The sequence below is a fragment of the Camelus bactrianus genome, chromosome 1 (genome assembly GCF_048773025.1).
Source record: "Camelus bactrianus isolate YW-2024 breed Bactrian camel chromosome 1, ASM4877302v1, whole genome shotgun sequence".
NCBI classification, from domain to species: domain Eukaryota; kingdom Metazoa; phylum Chordata; class Mammalia; order Artiodactyla; family Camelidae; genus Camelus; species Camelus bactrianus.
In genome coordinates, this window is record NC_133539.1 from 116593230 (window position 1) to 116617016 (window position 23787).

General features: G+C 40.6%; 1 pseudogene; it reads left to right on the forward strand.

Annotated features, from left to right (window-relative positions):
- The first annotated feature begins 1961 nt into the window (after positions 1–1961).
- Positions 1962–23787, forward strand: part of LOC105072597 (nuclear receptor subfamily 2 group C member 2-like) — an 80009-nt pseudogene continuing 58183 nt past the window's right edge.

Genomic DNA, 23787 nt, shown 5'->3' on the forward strand with positions numbered 1-23787 from the left:
AGAGACCCCTGGGCAGCCAGCTAGTTCACTTCTCCTGGTGACCCACTGCCCTTGGCTCCGCATCTTCCACACAAAGTTCACCTGATGACGTCATCCTTGTTTCACCTATGAGAAAGCTAACCCTGGGAGGTCAATGCCTTTTTCATGGCTACTTGGTTAGTGCTATAATTGGGAGCTGGAACCCCAGCCTTTGACCCCAGCTGCAGTGTACTCCCCTACTCTGATTCTGTGGTAACACCTCTGGTGTCTTATAGCACACCGTCTTGGACGTGCCAAGTGTCAGTCTGACAGTATCCCACATCTGCCAAGGGCCCCTTCTGATGCTGCAGAAGCCTGCCCGGCTCATGTGCAAACACAGTCTACAGGCTGCTCTCAGGGACAGCCCTTAACCCAAGGACAAATGAGAAGGGTTGGATAAATACCTCTGCCTCCCAGTTTTATAGCAGGTAGATAGCTAGATATGAGCAGAGAAAGGGGGCCTGGGCCAAATGGCAGGAAACCGTACATCCTGTGAACAACAGAGGCCCTTGGGCAGACAGAGAAAATCAGGAAGCTTGAGACTGATAAGAAATCACACATTTTAGGGTGACAAGTATCCCAGAGGCAGGCAAAGAAAGGTGGGGAAGAGCAGGAATCTCCAGGGTCTGAATGTAACCTTTTGCTCATTATGCCCTCATTACAATAAAATTAGCCTTGCAGATGAGAAGTACCCATCATGCACTGATGCCATGACACTTCCAATCTAGACTAAATAAGGGCAAAAACCCCTCCTCCCTTCAGGAGGGTGGAGCTAGGATGGAAATCAGGGAATACGACCCCAAAGCCCTCCCTCCCCAGTGAATATTCTGCCCATTCTATTTTTACACACTGTGTCACCTACTTGCCAAAGAAACTCAGGGCAGCCGCTCACCTGAGCCTGCCGGCTCTCCCCTTGAGAGTGTGCTATCCATCCCTTAATAAATCCTCACTTTACTTTCTTGACCTCGTGTCTCATCTCTGAATTCTTTCTGTGATGAGACAAGAACCTAATTACCAGCAACACTACCCTACAAGAGGACTCACCTAAGAGGTACGCTTCTCAGACGGTCCCAGAAGATTCAAGTCCTTATTTCCTACAACAACCCTGATACCAACCCCCTGCATGGGTTTCCTTCCATCTCTGTCTACCCCTCCACTCTTTCATGCCTGCTTCCTGGATCATTGGCAAATAAAGCCCCCAAATTCTTTTCTCAAGCTTTACATTGAGGGGAACCCAAACTGAGACAGATACCTTCCTCCCCAGAGTAAACCAAGATAACTTTCTTTCCTCCTGAAACCCAGAAAGTAGCTCTCTCACCGCAGCTCTGGGAAGACCCACAGAAAAAGCACTCACTCGGGGCTTCATGAGAGACACAGAAATAGTCTGGGGCCAGATTTTATGGCCCAGGTTCTGACCCAGTAAATAAGAACATTGAAACCCTAGATCAGAGAGACCCTTCGGGGTCCTATAAAGGGCCCTAAAAGCTAATAGAAGATGTCAGCCTCCCGGGATCTAGAGAACTCAACAGACTCCATCTTGCAGGCTTCTGCAATTACCAACAGTCAAAGTCTAATTATCTATTACTATATAACAATATAACAAACTACCCAAAACTTAGTGGTTTAATGTCAAATTTATTTTGCCTGGAGTAAAATACTTTTATAAATGCTGTCGTGACCCAGTTTTGAGGCCCTGGCTAGAGGCTGCTCATTTCCCCTTCTTGAACAGCTGATTACGTCCACAGCCCACAAGCACCCCTCTACCTGGCAATCACACTCCAGGCCACTATAAACCAACTGTAATTGTCTCAGGGCCAAGGACTGTCACTGAACATAAATTTGTGTGCCCAATGCACAGTGAGTGAGGCCAAACAAACCAAACTGTCAGAGTCTGGAGGAGAGACAGGTCGGTGGCAGGGCCGAGCAAGGAGGGTGGGTGGCTCATGCCCAAGAGAATCCCGAACTCCCTGAAGGGTTTCAGCAAAGCGTATATAAAGGCCAACAGGGTGAGGGGTGTCACAGGGTGCGTGATCAGCTCATGCACAATTCTCTGACTGGCTGATGTCGAGGTAACAGGGCATCAACACTGCCAGCTCTTAAGCACCAGAAGGTCTAGGGGGCCAAGTGCTCTCCATAATTAGGTAGTTAATTTCTTCCATTTGGTGGTGGGTTTTAGCATCTTAAAACCCCAGGAAATGTGCATGAGATACTATTATCTGGGTCCTTCACAGAGGAGCTACAGCAGAGGGTATGGGGGAGGGGTGTGGCCCGGGAAGGACCAGTAGGGTCCTGCTCAGTTACAAGTCCCTCCTTTCCTTTTATACTCAGTTACAAGTCCCCCCTTTCCTTTTATACTCCTCAGTCTTCGGGAGAACAAGTGTTAGGGAAAAAAAGGGAATAATGTTTTGGATACAGAGGTTAGCCATCGATTCGCCAGAGAAACCTGGTTTTAAGGGAACTCAGTTTCAATCTCCAGTCCCGTTCATCCTTCCCCAAACCTTTCAGGGAGTAAGGCGAAAACTGCCCTGGCTACTTCCTGCTGAAATGGGGCGAAGCCCTGCCTCAGTCTGGGGAGTGGACACCAAATTGAAAATACTCTTGCTTTTCAAGTCCTGAATCCAAGGCTTGTGTGACTAAGACCCCACTCCTTTAGTTCACCCTTTTGGTGCCAACAGACTCAATTAGAAGTAGTGGGAGGAATGACGATCAGAAATTTAACAGACAAAGTAGACCTCATTCCCCATTCCCTGAGGGGTTCAGAGAATAAACCTGAACACCAATCTGGAGCTGGCCCTTTGGGAGAAATTTGCAGCCAGTTGTCCCTTTTATCTAAGTAGGTTTTAACTACTGATGTGGTATTAATACACACATAACAGGAGCTACTGGCCATTATACATGTCTCCTCCTTTTTTTTTTTTTTTTTTTTGTTAACAACTGATCTAAAGCAATTTTATTGTCTAAAAGTTTAATAGTTACAGGAGGAGATCTTCAGGTCATTAAAATGACCTGCTTGGAGAATGGCTGGTGGCGTCCTGAGTCTGACACTGCTCAGAGAATTCAAGTTCTCAACAATAGAGGAACATGTCTGAAACCACACCCACAATGGTCACCTTGGAAGTCTGAACCCCAGCTACTCCGTTTTGACTTTCCCCTTCAAGGCCAAAGCAGATGTACAATGCATGTCCAAAAGGCCATAAAACAGGCCACTCCAGTCAGTAAAGTCCAGGTTAAACCATGTGTAAGCCAGAGTGACTTCCCCATGCTGCAGTATGTGCAGATCTTCCCACTGTTTCCCCTTTTGATTGTAAATCTTTCAATAGAAAGCACTGATGATCAAACTACCCATCCCTCGATGCTGGTGCAATGGCTCCCGCCGCAGGTTTAGATTGTCCCTCAGGGCCAGGCCTCCTTCACATTTGCCTAGGTATCCACATTGGGGGAAAACTGATCAGACATCGTGAACAGGCTCAGAGGCACGTTAACGGAGAAACCCTTTACAGGCCATACATTTTATCACTTATACCCAATTGTCACACAAGCATCGTACACGTGCTTTTAGCAGTAGACTTAAAGCATGCAGTGTTACAGATCATGAGTAGTTATCCTCTGTGACAGCTCCAGTAAAGAACACTTTTTCTATCCTAAACACTGAGGGCAACAGTGTGGTTGGAAATAAAACAGTAACTTTCAATATTGATAGAAAGACAAACATTTAGTAACCAGTTCAATTTAAAAAAAAATAGATGAAAAGCCAGTAGTATTTCAGACAAAACCAAAAAATTATAACCATATTCTTAGTTTACTCTATGCTATGCAATTAATTCTTTTTTACTAACAGTTTTATGAAATCAGAGTTTTCATTAGACTTTTTGAACATCTTACCCAGTTCAGCAGTATGATTTAAAAGAAACCTGTACTTTGTCAAAAAGTCCTTTTTATGTATCTTATTGAAGATGAAGCAGTTTTGCAAAGTACCTGCTTAACTGTCTATGAATGACACAAGACGTAAAAAGGCATCATTAAAAGATCTGGTTACAATGTTTTTGACAAAGAAGCTTAATCAAGTCACTGCGGCATACAACATTTTAAGATAACAACTAGGCTTATGATTGCTAGCATTATACCAAGACATGTTTAAATTTCAGAAACCTCATATAATTTCTAGAATGTCTATATTAATAACACTTATCCACACTGTATCATCTGGGGAGGCTTATCACTCAAGGCTTCCTGTGCAATTTAACATACCAACCAATCCTAGTTAGTTTAATATTTTTCTCTGAGATACCTCAGGGGCTCTCTGCAGCAATCCGAAGAACTTTCATTAGAATGATAGGAAGTTTGTCAAAAATACCCAAGTTCCACACAATCCGTTATCGGAAGCATCCTGAGTAAACCAGTTCTCTTAACAGAGCGGAACCCAATCTAGTCCTGCACCAGCCTACTTTTATGACAAAATCCATTTACCTAATTAAGTTCAATTTAAATTTAGCCTGACCATGCACAAACCTCCTTTTTTTAGGGCATCCTTTCTACAAACTTTTCCCTTAACAAAATACAACTCCATTCCTCATACTTTTTACTCTAAACATATATCCTACTTTCCTACTGTACACTGAAGTGTTTCCTTTATTATTTTAGTAGCTTTAATGACATATAAATTAGAATCCTCACCTCGTAAAACTCTTAATTTCTAGTGAAAACCAGGAAGTAAGCAATTATGAACTTTCACATTAGCGTTCTGTAAACTGGCAAACAAATACCAATAATAATTTCTAACAACATGTGCTTTTTATAGAAAATATCTCAGTGTGGCACCAAACATACTTAATAATGTTCTAAACATCATTAGTTTCTCTGTAAAGGGAAGCCAATGTTCAGTAAATAATGTTCCAGTATCTTATTTCTGTTTGGGAATGACCTAGCTATTCAATAAACTTCCATCACTTAACTTAAGTTAGAACAACTCTAAAATTTCAAGTTACCAAATATCTAGAGAGATTATTTTTAAGTAGACATTCTTAAAACATAATTATTTCTTAAGAGTTCACCCAAAAGCTCTTGTGTTACTTGCATTTAATTTCCTTATAAGATTTTTATCATACCAAGTTAAATTCTTTTTTCTTTCTGCTGAAAAAACTGCAACAGAAACAACATGAACTTAGCAACCTTCAGTAAACCTACGAACAACAAAAGACATGTCTGTGTTGATTATACCGAGCTTAAGCTAGCTTAAATATCAGATATTAATTTTATATCAAATATTTCCTAGATCACATGAACCTGAAATTTGGTGTCTAGTTTCTTTTATACTTAGAAGTATTTAGTCTGTAAGTGCTTACTTTTAAGTCAATTAAATAGAGCTCTTATATAAAAGTGTTAACTTTTACATAAAGACCAACAGAACCAGAGATCTCAGTTTTTCCACTTGAGTTTAAAAAAATCTTTTTTCCTTGCGAGACCAGGTAGATCATCTACATCTCAAAGGCACAGGAAGAGAAATGAAAATTCCTCCTCTAACTGCTTTTACAAAACCCAACCATCTTGATTATTTTCAGGGATTTTTTTTTTCCAATTCCCAAATATCTACTTCAGTTTGAAGAAATAACAGTAAGAGACAATAATATATAATCATTCACTCCATTCACATGCCTCACTTTCAGCAAAACCAGAAGAGAGCACAGGATTTGAACTCAGATACCAAGATGCACACATAAACACACACACACACCCCTACCCAAGATAAAAGCCAAACTGCAGAAGCCCCACTTTAATATAACAGCAGAGCCATCAGGGCCATTGTTCTCCAGATCTCAGGAGTGCTAAGGTCACACCGTGTTACAATAAAAATACCATTTTCCTGGATAAAGAAGATGTGGTATATTTTTACAGTGGACTACTACTCAGTGATAAAAAAAAATAAATAAATAAATAAAATAATGCCATTTGCAGCAACATAGGGATGGACAGGGAGATTGCCATTCTAAGTGAAGTCAGACAAGAAAGAAAAAATACCATATGATATCCCTCATATGTGGAATCTAAAAAAAAAGACACAAACGCACAAAACAGGGACAGACTCATAGACATAGAAACAAACTCATAGCTACTGGAGGGGAGGAGGTGGGAAGGAATAAATTGGGAGTTTGAGATTTGCAGATACTAACTACTATGTATAAAACAGATAAATAAGTTTTTACTGTGTAGTACAGGGAACTATATTCAATATCTTATAGTAACTTATAATGAAAAAGAATATGAAAAGGAATATATGTATGTATAACTGAATCACTATGCTGTACACCAGAAATTAACACAACATTGTAAACTGTAAACTGACTATACTTCAATTTTTTAAAAAATCATTTTCTTTCATTTATGGGAGCATAGCTAAAAATCTCCCAAGTTTTGCAAAATACATTCTAGGAGGACTGTATGTAAGATAGAACAGAGCTCAGATCATCCACATTTAATTATTCATGGCCAATGTTATCAAATATCAAGCAAACAATAATTCAAAACAGTCTCTCTGGGTTACAGTTCCTCAGCCCCAAAGGGCAGAACCCCAACCAATGTCCCATCAGAGATCAAGCTGAATGAAAGACCGTCCTGAACATCCTGACCAAAAGGGAACATCCTGACCAAAGCTCCGCCCCTGCACCCCAGGTGAGGCCAGTGCCACAGGGAAGGACACCCTGGTGCCGTCACACACAAGCCCAGGTACTCAAAGAAGTCTCAACCGGCCAGTGTAAGTACTGACACACGCACACAACCAACAAACACGGCCCCACAAAATATCTGACAAGGTGCAGCCCCCAAACTCCACTTCCACTCCCAGACAGAGGCCTCCAAATGGATGGGCTTGGCTCCCAAAAGAGAACGACTCAGAGCGGCTCCCTTCCAGAGAGCAACGAGTCCAGGTGGACGCAGGAGGGTCCCAGGCCTCGCCAGCGAGAGCCTCTCACCCCCGTGACACCGACTGCGGGGAGGGTCCCAGCCCTCGCCTGTGAGAGCCACTCACCCCCGTGACACCGACTGTGGGGAGGGTCCCAGCCCTCGCCAGCTAGAGCGACTCGCCGCCAAGCCACGCCAAGTGCGGACGCAGCTCCAGACGTTTCTCGGCTCCGAACAGCCCGGCGCGGGGCTGTGGTGCCGCGGTGCCTGTCGGGACAGTGCCTCCCAGGTGCCCGGATGGAAGTGAGTTCCGGCCACCGCGGGCCGGGGAAGGGGCTGCTCTCGCCCAGGGTCAACCTGCCACCAGCACAGACTCCGAGGCTGGTTTCATCGAAATTGTCACCAAATGTAAGTTTGTGTGCCCGACGCGCAGTGGGGCCAAACAGAAATGTTGGAGTTTGAAACAGAGAAAGGCTGATTGCTGGGCCGAGCAAGGAGGACAGGGTGGCTTATACCCAAGAAAACCCCTAACTCCCCAAAGGGCTTCAGCAGAGTACATTTAAAGGCACGTGAGGGAGATGGGGGGTCGTGGGGTAGTGATCAGCTCCCCCACAATTATCTAGTTGGTTGATGTTGAGGTAACAGGGGGTCAGCGCTCTCAATCGCTGGGCACCAGAAGTTCTGGGGGCCATGTGCTCACAATCATCAAGTAGTCACTTTCTTCCATTTGGTAGTGGTTTCTGCATCTGAAAAACTCAGGAAATAGGCCAGAGATACTGTTATCTGGGCCCTTCAGAGAGGAGCTGCAGCAGAGGGCAGGGGGAGGCATCTGTCCCCGGGAAGCCCCCACAGGGTCCCGCTCAGTTACCAGGCAAGCAGGGACCATCCTTACACCCCAGAACCTGCTGATATTATTCAAATTAGCCAATCCTAAGCCTGCTGGTCCTGCCTCGCCTTTTCTCTCCCACCAAAACCACAGCAGAGGCACTTTCCCACAGTCCCCTACCTTCTGCCCGTGCCGGACCCTGAGTGACCTGACATCATCTACCCCAGGCCATCTACCCCATCCAACAAAAATGCAAAACTCTTCTCAGTTTCTCTCTTTTGATCTTCATCAGGCCTCATCACACCTCACTGAAAGCAAAATGGTTAAAGGACTCCACAGCTCTGCAGTTTGAGCAGAGCTCAGTGGGGACACCTCATCTTCGCTCCATACACTGCCAGCTTTGGGGGAGTGCGCTTAAAGGCGGGGTGATACTGTCTAAGGCTCGCCTACTCACTCGTCTGCCAGCGGGGCTGCTTTCAGCTGGGACATTGCTGGGATACCTAAATGTGGTCTTGCCATGTGACTGCTACACCTGGGAGAGATCAATGCTCTAGGCCAGTCACTCAGTGAGTGTAATTCTGGACTTGAGCACAGGCTGGGCTCCCAAGAGGGAGTCAGGTGGAAGCTGTGTCATCTTTTCTAACCTAGCCTCACAAATCACGCAGCATGCTTTTTCCACTGCTTTCTACCCATGAGCAGTAAGCCACCGAAGCTGCCTCTGTTCTGATAAGAATGTGTGGCTGCAAAGTCTATCTTTGCCAAATCTGCCGACACTGACCTTGGCATATCATCTTGTGTTAAAGGTATGGTCCTTGGCTTCTCTAAGAAACTAGACATTGGTCCCTAGGTTTCCTGAACTGTGAGAGCTCTGAGATCTGTAAAGGTCCTTAGAAAGCATATAGTTCAACTTTCCATCCATCTACCTAGGACAGGGTCATCTGGGTCAGGTTTATCTTTTATTTTTTTAATTGAAGTATAGTTGATTTACAACATGACATTAACTTAAGGTATACAGCAGAGTGGTTCAGTATTTTTGCAGATTATACCCCATTGTAGGTTATGGCAAGATAATGGATGGCTATAACTCCTGGTGGTACACGGTATGTCCTTGTTGCTTATCAATTTTATACCTAGTTTGTACTAGATCAGGTTTAAACGCTTTACATGGAAATAAGGTAGGTCAGGACTTCTCATGCTGCCCAATTTCACTGTGAACTCTCCTAGGGTATTTTTCCTCACCAAAATCCACCTTCATTCAAAAGTTCCAAGTCCCAGTTTCATTTGTAGCAATAGAATTATACAAAATAAATTGAACCTCTGTTGCACATGATCGCCTTTAAATACTGGAAGACAGGTGTTCACATCTCCCTAAATCTCTTTTTCAAGTTTAATATCTCCAGTTTTCTTAGATATTTCTTATGGAAGAGGCTAATAAGATCTTTCCTGAACCTTATTTTTTAAACTGAATGTAAAAATTTTAAGTTATCCTAATTCAATCTCATGTTTAACAGTCTCAGTTCAACTTTCCTACCTGTGCTGGTATTTTCAACTTTTAACCGAATCTCAAGTTTTGTCTTACCTGAAAATTATATCGTCTGTCAATTCATTGTTTAAAGTGCTAAGGAAAGTCTTAATGAACATCACCATGTGAAAATAGATTCACTCAGCCGTCTACTAGCTATTCCTGGCTGTAAGGATAATGAGAGATGATTTGTTAAATATCTTTCCATAAAAAACATACTGTGGCTTATAGTAATTCCAGATCTGACAGCTTACTCTCTTGTTTCAAAAGGAAGTAAATTTCATGACTTTATTTATTAAATATTTAGTGAATGCTCAGTGCCAATGTTCTGGGCACTTGGACCCGGCAGTGACGAAACAGACAAGGTTCTAGCTTTCTATGGGGCAGACAGATAATAAAAAGTAGTCAAATAAATAAGATTGTGCCAAAAAGTGCTAAGTGCCTGAGGCAGTGGGTAACTGGAACGGCCTAGTGTGGGTGATCAGGGAAGGCCTCTTGGGACAGAGAACGTATTTAATGGAGATCCTAATAAAATAATCAGTTCTGGGAATACCTGGAGCCAGAGTGATGCAACAGAAGAAACAGTGCGTGCAAAGATACTGTGGCCGTATTTGAAAAACAAAGGAATGATGTGGTTGTTGGTAAGGAGTGAGGCAGAGCTAGGGAAGTCGCAGAGGCTGTCCTCACTTCTGATACCGATTGTAAGTTCAGGACCCCCTGAGATCACCAGGTTCACTAGCTCCAGCGGCTGGTCATCTAACTGCACTTGGAATAAAACTTGAACACCTTTTAATGATGTTGGAGGGTCCTACCTGTCCAATCTTATCTTGTTCCACTCTGTGCCTCACTCCTTACCTGCAACCAATTGGTAATATTCCATGTGTCTTGTCACACGTGATTCCCAAGAGAATCCAGTGCTGTGCATGACACTAGTGCAGAAGGACAACTGGAAGGGCCGTGAGTGGGACTCTCCTAGATTCTTCCTTATGCGTGTTGGCCCTTGGCTGATTGTAATCCGTATCCCTTCACTGTAGTAACCTGTAGCCTGCACATAACAGCTTTTGGTGAGTTACCAGTGAGGGAAACTCACCTGAGCATGGATGCCAGGCTTTTTAGTCAGGGTGTTGTCATGGAGACAGGGTTGACTGTTCCCATGGCTGACCTTTAGTCTTAAGCCCCTCTGAAGGTCAAGCTGACACCACATGGTCCTAAGCCCCACCATAAGTTGCATTCCTAGACTACAGGAAGAGGCAAAGATGACGGAGACAAACATAAAAAGTTGGGGCAAAGAAGCAGGCAGCCCAGGACCAAGTTGTCTCCCGGGGGTCACTGCTTCTAAGTGCAACTAAACCACTCATTTGTCAATTTACTCTAAAACCTTGCTAGAATTTGTCAATTTAGCTATCTGTCCTCAGAATCCATATTTTCCTTTTTTTTTTTTTTTGGAAAAGTATAATGTTTCCCTTTCTTCTTTTTTTCAGAAAATGTACGTTTTTCTGATAATGTAATGATTTGAACAAAATTTCTACAAATGTAAAGTAGGGAATAAGACAATTTTTGAGCACCTAATATGTCAGACACCGCTAGCCATGTTTATAAATGTTATTTCACCTAGCGATAAGCAGAGAATTTAAGAGAATGTTAATTTAATTTAAGAGAATATAAGTTTGTTTCAAATGTCTTTGGATATAATTCAGTTGGGTCTAAAGTCTTGAGTTTAACTAAAGGGCCATCGCTAAAGATCCACATGCATCTTTTAGGTAGTAATTTCAGTATATACTGGCATTAACTGATTTCACTTGTTCAACAAACATTTCTCTGTCTCCTAGCAGTGAAGACAGCAGGCATGGTACTCACCCACTTGGACTGAGCAGCCCATTACTCTATTGTGCAATAAGAAACTCACAAACTTTAGCGCCAAACAAACCTTGATTTGAATGCAGACTCAAATACTTAGTAGCTCTGTGGCAATGAGCAAATTACCAAACTTCTCTGGGCCATAATTTTTGACTCTGCCAAATGGGACTAACACCATTCACCTCCCAGGGTTGTTATGAGGCATAAATGAGAGAAAGAATTCATATAAAGTGCATAATCTGTAGTGGACTGTTCCTTCCCTTCTGACCCTTAAGTGATTTGACCTGTAAGCTACATGTCTGTCCTCAATTTCCTTCTCTTTTTTTTTTTTAAAGCCAAGATGGAGTGCAAAATTCTAAACATAACATTTAAAGTAATAAGATTATGTGCTTCCTGAAATAGACAAAGTTGATTTTCATAGTCAGTTGGAAGATTGCAAACTCATGGTCTTAGTCTCATTTTTCTTTGTGGCTTTTGGAAATGCATATTGTGGTAGCCAGTATCCACGATGGTCTCCAGTGACCTCCATCCCCTCTTATTCACACCTCCCCTTATATAATCGGCCTGGTCTGCATAACCAGAGAATCTTGTGAAAGTGACAGTGTGTGACTTTTGAAGTCAGGTCATAAACACTGTGAGTTCTACCTTGCTCTCTCTTGGATCACCCACTCTTGGGGGCAGCCAGCTGCCATGTTGTGTGGACACTCTACCAGCTCCATGCAGAAGTCTTCACTGCAAGGACAGAGGACTCCTACCAACAGCCAGCACTGACTTGCCATCTATATGGAGGAAGAGCTTCCAGCCTCAGAATAGCATTCAGCCCAACCAACACTCTGATTGCAATCTCACGAGAGACCCTGAGTCAGAACCACCCAGCTAAGGTGTTCCTTGTGTAAGATAAGAAATGTTTATTGTTTTAAGCTGCTAAGTTTCAGGGTAATTTGTTACACAGCAATAGATAACTAATACATGTGTAATAAGTCACATGACTAACCCCAAACCAGAAAACCAAGTATTTTCAGAGGCTCAGTTATGATGAAAAGACATGTCTCTTTTCCTTTCCAACACACTCCAAGGGTTTATTTTGCAGGTGGTTTTGCTGTTGTTGTTTTTCACTTTGGGCTTGCATGTTTCTGACACAAAAGCACTGGTATAATAAAAGGTAGGCACACTGGTCATGAAAAACTAGGACCTAAAAATGTTAGAAGTGTTTTGAAGGAACTAGCCCTAACCTTGTAAATGTAATTTATTATTTCTCCAGGAAACAGGACAGAAGTGCAGCTCTTGGTCTTAGGGAGCTGAATAGAATGCACTGTGGACTGTTCTTGAAGTACAGGTATAAAACAGCTCACCAACAAACACTGTTTCTTTCCCACAGGCAGAGCTCTATGCATTTGGGAGCTGAGTCATTTAACATGCCATAATATTATCTGACTAACTTATGGGTCCAAAAATTAAACAAGGCATGGAGTTTATCTTTATGAAAGACACAGATTAAAAGTTGAAATTAACCTGAGGACTGGGATGGGAGAGCATGAAATAAATTAATACAATATTCCATAAAAATGTATCTCCTTAGCTAAATTTAATTTACAATGAGTTCTAAAAGATTAAAGTCATAATTCTCAAATTCACCTATTATTCTTTTCTTTTTTACACTTCCCTTTCAAGCCCTCTCCACTGTATGTTCCACGTACCACACATTTCCCCACAAACACACTTATATCTTCTTGACAATAACTGCAATTTTTCATAGCTCAACAAAGGAAGTAAAAACCTAAATTCTTTGGTCACAATCAGCATGTAGCAGGAGAAGTAAGCCTAAAGTTAAATTTAAGCAAAAACCTACATCCACAAATGCAAAGATTATGAGTAGACCTTATTTTAGCTCCAAAAGAATCCATGTCCTCTTGGTTCTTTTTAAATGGGTTTCCATGTTTACAGAACTAGGCTGCTTAGCTCTGCACATCCCTGGAGGGTGAGCTCATCCCACCCCTGCTATTTACATCATGGCATCCCCATCACTGTGCCAGAGCCCTAGACCATGGGAGGGAAGGTTCCTACATGCCCTCCAAAAGTTGCAGCGGGTACAGCAAACCCCAGAGCCTCACTCACGGAGAAGGTATTCTGAAGTTGCCACAAAGTACCTAGTATTTCTTGGAAAATTACAGCACATGGTTCAGTTTGGAAAGCTTCCTTTGAATACAAGAAATGGAATGAAAACTTTTACCACCTCAGATTTTCATTCTCCTAGGCACCATCCTTAAATTCAAATCTACCACTAGTCAAAGATTTTATTTTTAATATTCAACCCCATTTCTTAATCTCAGCTGCCATTCAAAACCAAGAATTATTTTAATAGAATAATCAAATTGCTAATTAGTTTCTGTTATTTACCTAAAGGTAATATTCAGATTAAGCTATTTAGATCATGAGGATTTAAAGTTCATACTCTAACCTTTCAGGATCTTTTTTTTTTTTTAATGTTTCATTATAATGGTTCAAAATCTTAATCTTTTAATCATCAGCTTATTCACTGAAGTCTATTGTTCAAATCTTTTATTCCCAAATTATTGTTACTAATCCATAAGCAAATGGATAGGATTGAGATAAAATGTGAAAAAAAAAGGAGGAAAGAAACAAACTGTGTTATTCAAATATCAGGTCTAATTATATAAGTGACATACATACTTAGCAAGGAGGCTCAGTCTAAATTTACAAAATGTTTTGCTGCTCTATCCTGTTAATTATATATTTTAAATATTTAAAATACGGGAATGAAGAGAAAGAGGTGAAGTATGACTCCGTTTTAGAATCTGTAAATCTTCCTTTGTCAGAGGAAAGGGTGAAGAGTCATCCAGCATCGAACACAATCGAATTTTTTATCTTCTGGGATGCGGAGGGTGTAGCTCAATGGGAGAGTGTGTGCTTAGCAGCATGAGGTCTTGGGTTCAATCCTCAGTACCTCCATTTAAAAAATAATTAAATAAATAAACCTAATTACCTCTTCCCTACCAAAAAAAGTTTTGATGTTCAATTAGAGTTTCATTTATTAAGAATCTTCAGTCAGTTTTACTTTTTATGATTATTTTTAACAAACCATAAGATAGGTCCACTTTAAAGTTACTGGTTTCCACCACCACCCCAAACCATAGACTTTAAATGATTGAATCCATGAGCCATCCTGCCCACACATGGAATAAAACTCGTTCACATAGGACTGTTTTCTAATTCACACATGTTTAGGCCTTTCTAAATGAGGATAAGATATAGTTGGGGCAAATTGTCTCTTTAAACTGTCTATGAAGCCTTCTTACAATAAAATCTAAAATTGGAGCAATGTTGAAATGGAGGACTTTGTGATGAAGAACCACTGAAGTCTCTGGACTTCCTATTATAAATGTGGTTCTCTTTCAAGATGAGCTTTGCTTTTTTTTTTTTTTTTTTTTTTAAATCAAAGCAGGTCCAACAATGGAAGACCTACAGATTCTAAAACAGAATCACAGAGAACTAGGCCATGTTAATAGCAAAGCAGTGTAACTGGGTGCATACAAGAGATAGTATTGTTCCTGTTTCCCACAGTTGATTAAAATAACTCTGTGTGAATGGGGTGGCCTCTCTGAGAGCCACAGACCATTCACAATGCCACATGGACATAGCAGCCATCAAATCTAGCAAAATCAGGCCTCTCCGACCTGAAGTCCAGAGACTAGCATGGCCAAAGCCATGAGGAGCCTCCTGCAGGTTGTAGCAGTGAGGGGGTCCAGCTCCACCACCACCAACTGAGGAATAGCCACCAAAACTCCCCAAGCAGTGCTTCTTCCCCAACTACACTATCACAGTCATCTGAAGGGCTTGAAACACATACACATCGCCGACTCCCACCCTCTGAATTCCTCATTCATTAAGTCTGGGGTGGAATTTGAGAACACATTTCTGATGATACTGTGATCATCCCTTTTATTTACATTTTTTAATTGATGTATAGTTGGTTTATAATATGTTAATTTCTGGTGTACAGTATAGTGATTCAGTTATATATATATTCCTTTTTATATTCTTTACCATTATGGTTTGTTACAGGCTATTGAATATAGTTCCCTGTGCTCTACAGTAGGTCCTTGTTGTTTATTTTATATATGGCAATGTGTATCTGCAAATCCTGAGCTCCCAATTTATCCCTCACTATTACCAGGGGGACGTATTACCAGTATTCCCCTGGTAACACTGATGCTATTGGTCTTGGGACCACACTTTGAGAACAAAAGTCCCAGGAAAGTGGCAGGGAAGCAGGAAGCCCAGCATAGCTTTTGAGGGACCAGGGGTTCTCAGCTTTGATGGCAAAATAAAATCACCTGGGGAGGCTTTTAAACATCCTCACACTCAGGCCACAACCCAGACCCCTTAAATCCTAATTAGGGGAGGGGCAGCCCAGACAGCAATCTCTTTTAAAGACCCCCAAGTGATTCTGCCTGCAGCCAAGGTTGAGACCCAGTGAAGACAAAGACCCTATACCACTGGTTCCCAAACTTGCCTGCACACTGTAATCACCAAGAGAAAAATTTAAACTACTGGTGCCTGGCCCCCACCCCCAGACATTCTGGACATCGCAATTTTTAAAGTTCCCAGGTGATTCGAATGTGCCACAAAGTTTGGGGGCCACTGGGCCTTGCCTAACTCAAGTTTTCATATTATAAACAGAGAGAAATTGACCTAAGTCATAAAGTCACCATAATCAAGTAAGAGTTAGGGATGTATTTTTTTCCCTAAATTCAAGCATTTTCATAATAATTTTTTGTATTAAACCACCACAAATAATTGGAATATAAAGAGGAAAATATATAGATTATCACAGCCACATTTTTTAAAAGCAAGTTAGAATTAAGATTTTCTATAGGTAGAGTTCATATACAGAGAATTCATCTTTTTAAATGTACAGTTCTATGAGCTTTGACAAATGCAGCCAGCTCCACAATCAAGGCATAGAATAGTTCCAGCCCCTTAAAATGTCTTGTGCTCCTTGGAAAGCAGTTTTGATTTGGCAGTATGTCAGGATATTCTGTGCACTGCCTCCTCTACTCCATCCTCAGTTTGCTGCACAGTTCTTCCTCTCTCCTACTAAAAGGAGGCCCATGAGAGCGTGCTGGGCGGGGAGGGTGCTGGTGGCCATCTGAGTTGTGCTCAGTATGCTCAGCTGCTCTGGAGACATAGAAGTAGGTACAGAGTCAAAATATAAATTATTATATATGTATCTAATATTAAGATGGAAGTGTATCAAGTGTGACTAAATTTTAATCCCCAATGCTACATTTAAAAAGATGTAAATATTTCTTCCTTGGAGAATTGCTTGTTTAGGTCTTCTGCCCATTTTTGGATTGGGTTGTTTGTTTTCTTCTTATCAAGTCGTATGAACTGCATATATATTCTGGAGATCAAGCCTTTGTCAGTTTCATTTGCAAAAATTTTCTCCCATTCCGTAGGTTGTCATTTTTGTTTTATTTATGGTTTCCTTTGCTGTGCAGAAGCTTGTAAGTTTCATTAGGTCCCATTTGTTTATTCTTGCTTTTATTTCTATTGCTTGGGTAGACTGTTCTAGGAGAACATTTTTGAGATGTATGTCAGATAACATTTTGCCTATATTTTCTTCTAGGAGGTTTATTGTACTTTGTCTTTTGTTTAAGTCTTTGATCTATTTTGAGTGTATTTTTGTGTATGGTGTAAGGGAGTGTTCTAGCTTCACTGATTTACATGCTGCTGTCCAGTTTTCACAACACCATTTGTTGAAGAGACTGTCTTTATTCCATTGTATATTCTTGCCTTCCTTGTCGAAGATTAGTTGACCAAAAGTTCGTGGGTTCATTTCTGGGCTCTCTATTCTGTTCCACTGGTCCATATGTCTGTTTTTGTACCAATACCATGCTGTCTTGATGACTGTAGCTCTATAGTATTGTCTGAAGTCTGGGAGAGTTATTCCTCCAGCCTCTTTCTTTTTCTTCAGTAATGCTTTGGCAATTCTAGGTCTTTTGTGGTTCCATATAAATTTTATTATGATCAATAGGCACATGAAAAAATGCTCAGTATCACCTGTTATCAGAAAAATGCAAATCAAAACTACAATGAGGTATCACCTCATACCAGTCAGAATGGCCATCATTCAAAAGTCCACAAATGACAAATGCTGGGGAGGCTGCAGAGAAAAGGTAACCCTCCTTCACTGCTGGTGGAAATGTAGTTTGGTGCAGCCACTGTGGAAAACAGTATGGAGATTCCTCAAAGGACTAGGAATAGACTTACCGTATGACCCAGGAATCCTGCTCCTGGGCATATATCCAGAAGTCATCCTGCTTCAAAATGACACCTGCACCCCAATGTTCATAGAAGCACTATTTACAATAGCCAAGACATGGAAACAGCCTAAATGTCCATCAACAAATGACTGGATAAAGAAGGAGTGGTATATTTATACAATGGAATACTACTCAGCCATAAAAACCGACAACATAACACCATTTGCAGCAACATGGATGCTCCTGGAGAATGTCACTCTAAGTGAAGTAAGCCAGAAGAAGAAAGAAAAATACCATATGAGATCGCTCATATGTGGAATATAAATAAATAAATAAATACATACATACATACATACATACATACATACATACATACATACAAAACAGAAACAGACTCATAGACATGGAATACAAACTTGTGGTTGCCAAGGGGGCAGGGGGTGGGAAGGGACAGACTGGGATTTCAAAATGTAGAATAGATAAACAAGATTTTACTGCGTAGCACAGGGAAATATATACAAGATCTTATGGTAGCTCACAGCGAAAAAAAAAATGTGACAATGAATATATATATGTTCATGTATAACTGAAAAATTGTGCTCTACACTGGAATTTGACACAACATTGTAAAATGACTATAACTCAATAAAAATGTTTAAAAAAATCAACAATACTTCAATTTTTTTAATGTTTTTAAAAAATTTTTGAATAGGCAGAATATTTAATTCAGTCAAGTACAGTATGAAGGACTTCTTTGGATACTAATTCAAACAAACTTTAAAATGTATGATATTAACATGAATACTGTAAACGTAAAAAGTGGAGATATCTAATTGAAATTTAGATACAGGAATTTAAGGAATCAGTGCTATTTCATCAGTATGGTAATGGTATTATAGTTTCATTTTTTAAAAGAGGGGCTTATCTTTTAGAGCTATTTACTGAGATATTTATCGATGGGGTATAGGACATCAGAGAATTGCTTCAAAATAATACAATTATGGTGAAAGCAGGGGTGGGGGGGCGAGTAGAGGAGAACATAGATCGGCCATAAATTAAGAGTTGTCAGCTCTGGATGGTAGACATGGAAGGATTCATCGTGCTGTTTGGTCTACTTTTTATGTGGTTGAAATGTGCCACGATAAAAAGTTCACAACAAAAATAAAAGGCAAGAAGGATTTGTATACTGATGTTCACAACAGCATTATTGATAAGAACCTTAAGCTGGAAAAAAATGCGTTAATTGGTGAATGGATAAACGAAATGTGGTCTGTCCTCTCTCTGTGCCTACAGTGGCCCAATCAATATGGCTTGACTACCCAGAATAGCATCGTCCATGAGCTCTCACGCAAAGACTGAAGTGGAAAGATTCTAGGCAGAGCTACCTGCTCAAAACCCAGTTCCCGCTGTGCTCAGCATAGTATCCACCAACATTTCATGCACTGAATGGTGGAAAGAGCACTTCTGGAACTCTGGCATATGGACAGTCTTAGGTCCTCCAGCATCCTATATTTAAAGGTATTTTGTGTGATGTTGCTTTATAACCTCTTCTTTTACACTGAAAAGTTGATGTTGCAAATCCCGTTTCCTTAAATCCCTGGGCAATCCTGGATTATGCAGACAAGCTGAAAAACTCTTAGGCATTACCTGGATATCTAAATAACTTCATCAATAACAAAATAAAAGACCTTGAAAGGAGAAGTTATTTAGGGGGATTTCAGAGAGCATTAGGGGAGCCATTTTATTGTGAGGATGGGAGTTCTCAGAACCTCTCAAAAAACCAAAGGTAGGCTAGGAAATGTTAATACACAAGGTTTCCAGAAAAAAAAGGAAGGGGGAGGGTATAGCTCAAGTGGTAGAGTGCATGCTTAGCATGCACAAGGTCCTGGGTTCAATCCCCAGCACTTCCTCCAAATAGAAATAAATAAATAAACCTAATTACCTCCCCCTCATAAAACAAACAAAACAAAAAACATGGTTAATAAATACATATTTCCTTAGGCATATTCTTTGGAACTGTCTTCTCTCTAAATACCATCAGCAATGCCAATGGGAACATACAGAATCAATCAGCGGGGCCATATCTGCTTAGATTCATGTTTAAATGAGGTCATAAATATGGCAGAGGGTAGGTTTTAAGTTTGTAATATACGCAGAAATAGATACATCTTTAAAAATCAAACCCCTACATCAGTATCTATTTATAAAACTGTGTAAGGGGCATTTAATATTATATCTCAACAAGCATGCTCCCTCGTGAGTACAAAGGCAAGTTCAACTCGGTTTCTGCCGTGCAGTTGCCCGTTTTCCAGACACAGAAGTTCAGGGACATTCCAGGGTTATTTCCATTGCGTTGCAAAATTCAATCAAACAACCTCACACCTGCCCAATACACCAACATTAACCAAAATGATTAAACAAAGCTCCTTACTCTCATATTAACAGAGGACACATAGAGCTACTTCTGGTTTCCTGGTCAGGGTAGGTCAGGCTAGGTTAGCAGCTTCCAGAAAACACACAAAAAGGCAGGTCAGAGACCAAGATGGCCAAGGCCTGGGATCTAAATACTTTCAAAGAATCTGCTTGTCCTTTGCTCTGATTACCAAGTTTAGGAGTTGATCAGCTATTCTTTCTTCAATTTCGAAATAACCACTCCCTCTACATCATCCTTCCTTGAAATTAATTATTGGTTCTGCATATTTTAATAAGGTGAAGATAGGTTTTTGTTTTGGAGACCAGATTAAGAATTTTGCCATCTACTTTCAGATAATTAGAGGCGCCCCAGAGTGCTGGAACTTACCGCTTGAGGACTGTTCTCAGTCAACAATAAACGTGGTATAGGGGGTTGTTTCTTAGTAGGAAACTGCTGTCAACAAACTCATAGGGTCCTGTCATCAAGGCTCTACACAGGAGGTAAAACGACAGATAATACTGCCTAGCTACATTCCCCTAAGAACAGTTAAAGGGTAACTTTTCTGCCCTCTGCTTGCAACAACTCTGCATGTTAAACAAATGCAGCTTCTCTCCAAAAAAAGGTATTTTTCCTGTAAGTGAATATGAAGACATCCATAGTGAAACTACACAAGCCCTGTACACAAGGGTCAGTAGGAGCTAGTTAACATGCAAACATCAACATTTAAGTAAGATGGAAGCTACTTAGGCCAAATCCAGAAATGACCTTCTAAACCCAAGCATGTTCATTCATTATCTCACAGAGACATACGTTACAAGTTATATGGCAGCCATAGTTTTAATGTGAAATGAAAAAGATAAATATGTGAATCTGAATAGATGTTCTGGGATTTTAGTGTGCAAAGGGGCCTAGGTGCAGCTGAAAACCTCCAGTGCGCTTGGAATTTCACCTTGGTGTACATAAACCTGTCACTTCTGTAAAGAGGGCAGCCTGCTCTCGTACGTTGATATGGACAAGCACAAAGTGGAAGTTGCTCTATTTGGGTGCAGTAATATAAATAGAACTTGTAACTGTGTCAACCCAGAATGGTCATGCAGTGGGAAGCAATTTGAAATAGCAACCTGGTGGGAGGGTATAGCTCAGTGGTAGAGCGTGTGCTTAGCATGCATGAGGTCCTGGGTTCAATCCCCAGTACCTCCATTACAATAATAAATAAATAAACCTAATTACCTTCCCGCCAAAAGTAAAAAATAAATAAAATTAAATATAAAATAAAATTTTAAAAATATGCTGAAATGGCAACCTGTATGCTTTGCTCAAATAGAAATTAATCTAAATATGGAGATGAGCCAGTTGTGTCAGTAAAATACCTGGTAAGGAGGACTTAAGGTTAATCAAACCTGTGGCGGATTTAAAATGTTAGTAATTTCACTGAAACGCCTCCCTTCAAAAGTTAGAGCCTAATTCTCCACCACTTGTACGTGGTGACTTGCTTATGACAGAATGTTGTAGAAATAACACCATGTTAATTCTGTGGCCAAGTCATAGAAAGGATGGCTTCTACCTGGCTCTCTTTCTGCCTTGGGTTACTCCCTCTGGGGGAAGTCAGCCACCATGTAATAAGGGCACTCAAGCAGCTTTGTGGAAAAACCCACGTAGAGAGAAACTGAGGCCCGCCAGCCTTATGAGCAAGCCACCTTGAAGGTAATCCTTCAGCCCCGGTCAAGCTTCTCATAACTACAGAGCCAGCCAACTTGGTCGTGAGAGGCCAAGTTGAAACATCCCAGCTAAATGACTCCTGAATTCTCGACCCACAGGAAGAGTGAGACAGAAAAATACTTAATGCTGTTTTAAGCCCCTAGGTCTAGGGGTAACTTGTAATACAGTAACAGATAATTAATACAGTAGTTTTGGTGGTTTTTTAAAATCAAGTCTTGCTTAATTATTGGGTATTGATGTGCTTCCAACACTGAGCACCCTTACAGATGGCCACCTCATCTCCCATGCACCCTGCTGAAATGCAGACCCCAAGAGAACTTCACAGTTGACCTCAAATACTCTACTAGAACCATCTCTCTTAGAGTAGAAATTGCTGTTTTAATCACAAAAAAGCAAGGAAAGTGTGGTCAAGTCTTCCACATAAGTCCTTCAGTGGTTCCTCCATCACCCTCAGGATAAAATCTGCGATTTAGCACAACGTAGCCCCACCAAAAATCTCAAGTTTTATTTTCTGTCTTTCCTCCCCTCAGATGTTATATTTCACAAAATTAAATTAATTATACCACTTAACACATAAAATTAGTCAGCAACCATTGTGAAGGAAGTTACTACGGTCAAAAAACGAAGGATTGTGAGCAATCCTGACTAGCATGGCCACGGAGATAGATCTATCACTGTGTTTGGGTTATTTTTCAACTGTAAGTTTTAGAGAGCTGATGGTTATGGAAATGTTTCTTGCCTATACAAATGCAGATGAATTATGTCCAGTGAAGATGCAGTTGATAATTCTCCTTTTGATACTGACCAATTTTGCATCTATTTGTAAATTCATCTCACAACTCCTCATTGCTTATATCCACATGGGTTTTAATTCTCTTTTCAATCAGTGTTGATATCTCACTGACTCCCTCATTATTTAGGGAGATAAATAAAATCTTTAACATGTGTTTATTTTATATTTTTATGAGACCTATGATTTTTACCTCTTTGAAGATACAATTGACATACAACATGATATAAGCTTAAGATGTACAACACACTGATTTGCTATACAAATACATTGTGAAATAATTGCCCCGATAAGTTTAGTTAACATCCATCGCCGCACATAAATCTTTTTCTTGTGATGATGATGTTTTAAATCTACTATCTTAGCAACTTTCAAACGTACAACACAGTATTGTTAACTGTAATCACCATGCTGTCCATTACATCCCAAGGATACATTTATATTACAACTGGAACTTTGTACCTTTCAATTACCTTCACCTACTTTGCCCACCCCTTATTCCCTGCCTCTGGCAATCATTAATCTGTTCTTTCTGTCCGTGGATTTAGGATTTTTTTAGATTCCATACAGAAGTGAGATCATACAGTATTTGAGATCATGAAGTATTTGTCTCACTCTGTCTGACTTACCTCACTTAGCATAATGCCCTCAAGGTCCATGAATGTTTTTGCAAGTGGCAGGATTTTCTTATTTTTATGGCTGACTAGTATTCCATATGGATATGGATAAAGACGATGTGAGATAGATAGATAGATAGATAGATAGATAGATAGATAGATAGATAGATAGATAGATAGATAGTTAGAGATAGATATCCTTTATCCATTCATCCAATGATGGGCACTTAGATTGTTTCCATGTCTTGGCTATTGCAAACAATGCTGCAATGAATATGGGGGTGCAGGTATCTTTTCCAGATAGAGATTTTGTTTCCTTCAGGTAATTACCTAGAAATAGAACTGCTGAATCTTATGATAGTTCTACTTCTAACTTTTTAAGGAAACTCCCTACTGTTTTCCATAGTAGTTGCCCCAATTTACATCTTACCCACAGTGCATCAGTGTTCCCTCTTCTCCACATTCTTACCACTACTTGTTATTTCTTGTCTCTTTTATAATAGCCATTTTTACAGGTGCGAGGCGGTATCTCATTATGGTTTTGATTTGTATTTCCCTGATGATTAGTGATGTTGAGCAAATTTTCGCATACCTGATAGCCATTTGTATGTCTTCTTTGAAAAAATGTTTGTTGTTTGCCTATTTTTAATATAAAAAGAGATGTATTGAGATGCTAGACTCATGTGGTAATTGAACATGATTGGGCATTCAATGATACAGGGGTCAGGTGTGAACTGAGGTGAGCAGCACAGAGATCTAACTTGAGATTTCCTCGTGCAACAGGAAACAGCCCAGTCTGCCCACTGGCCATTGTGCTTTGAAATGCTTTTCCAGTGGAAGGCTG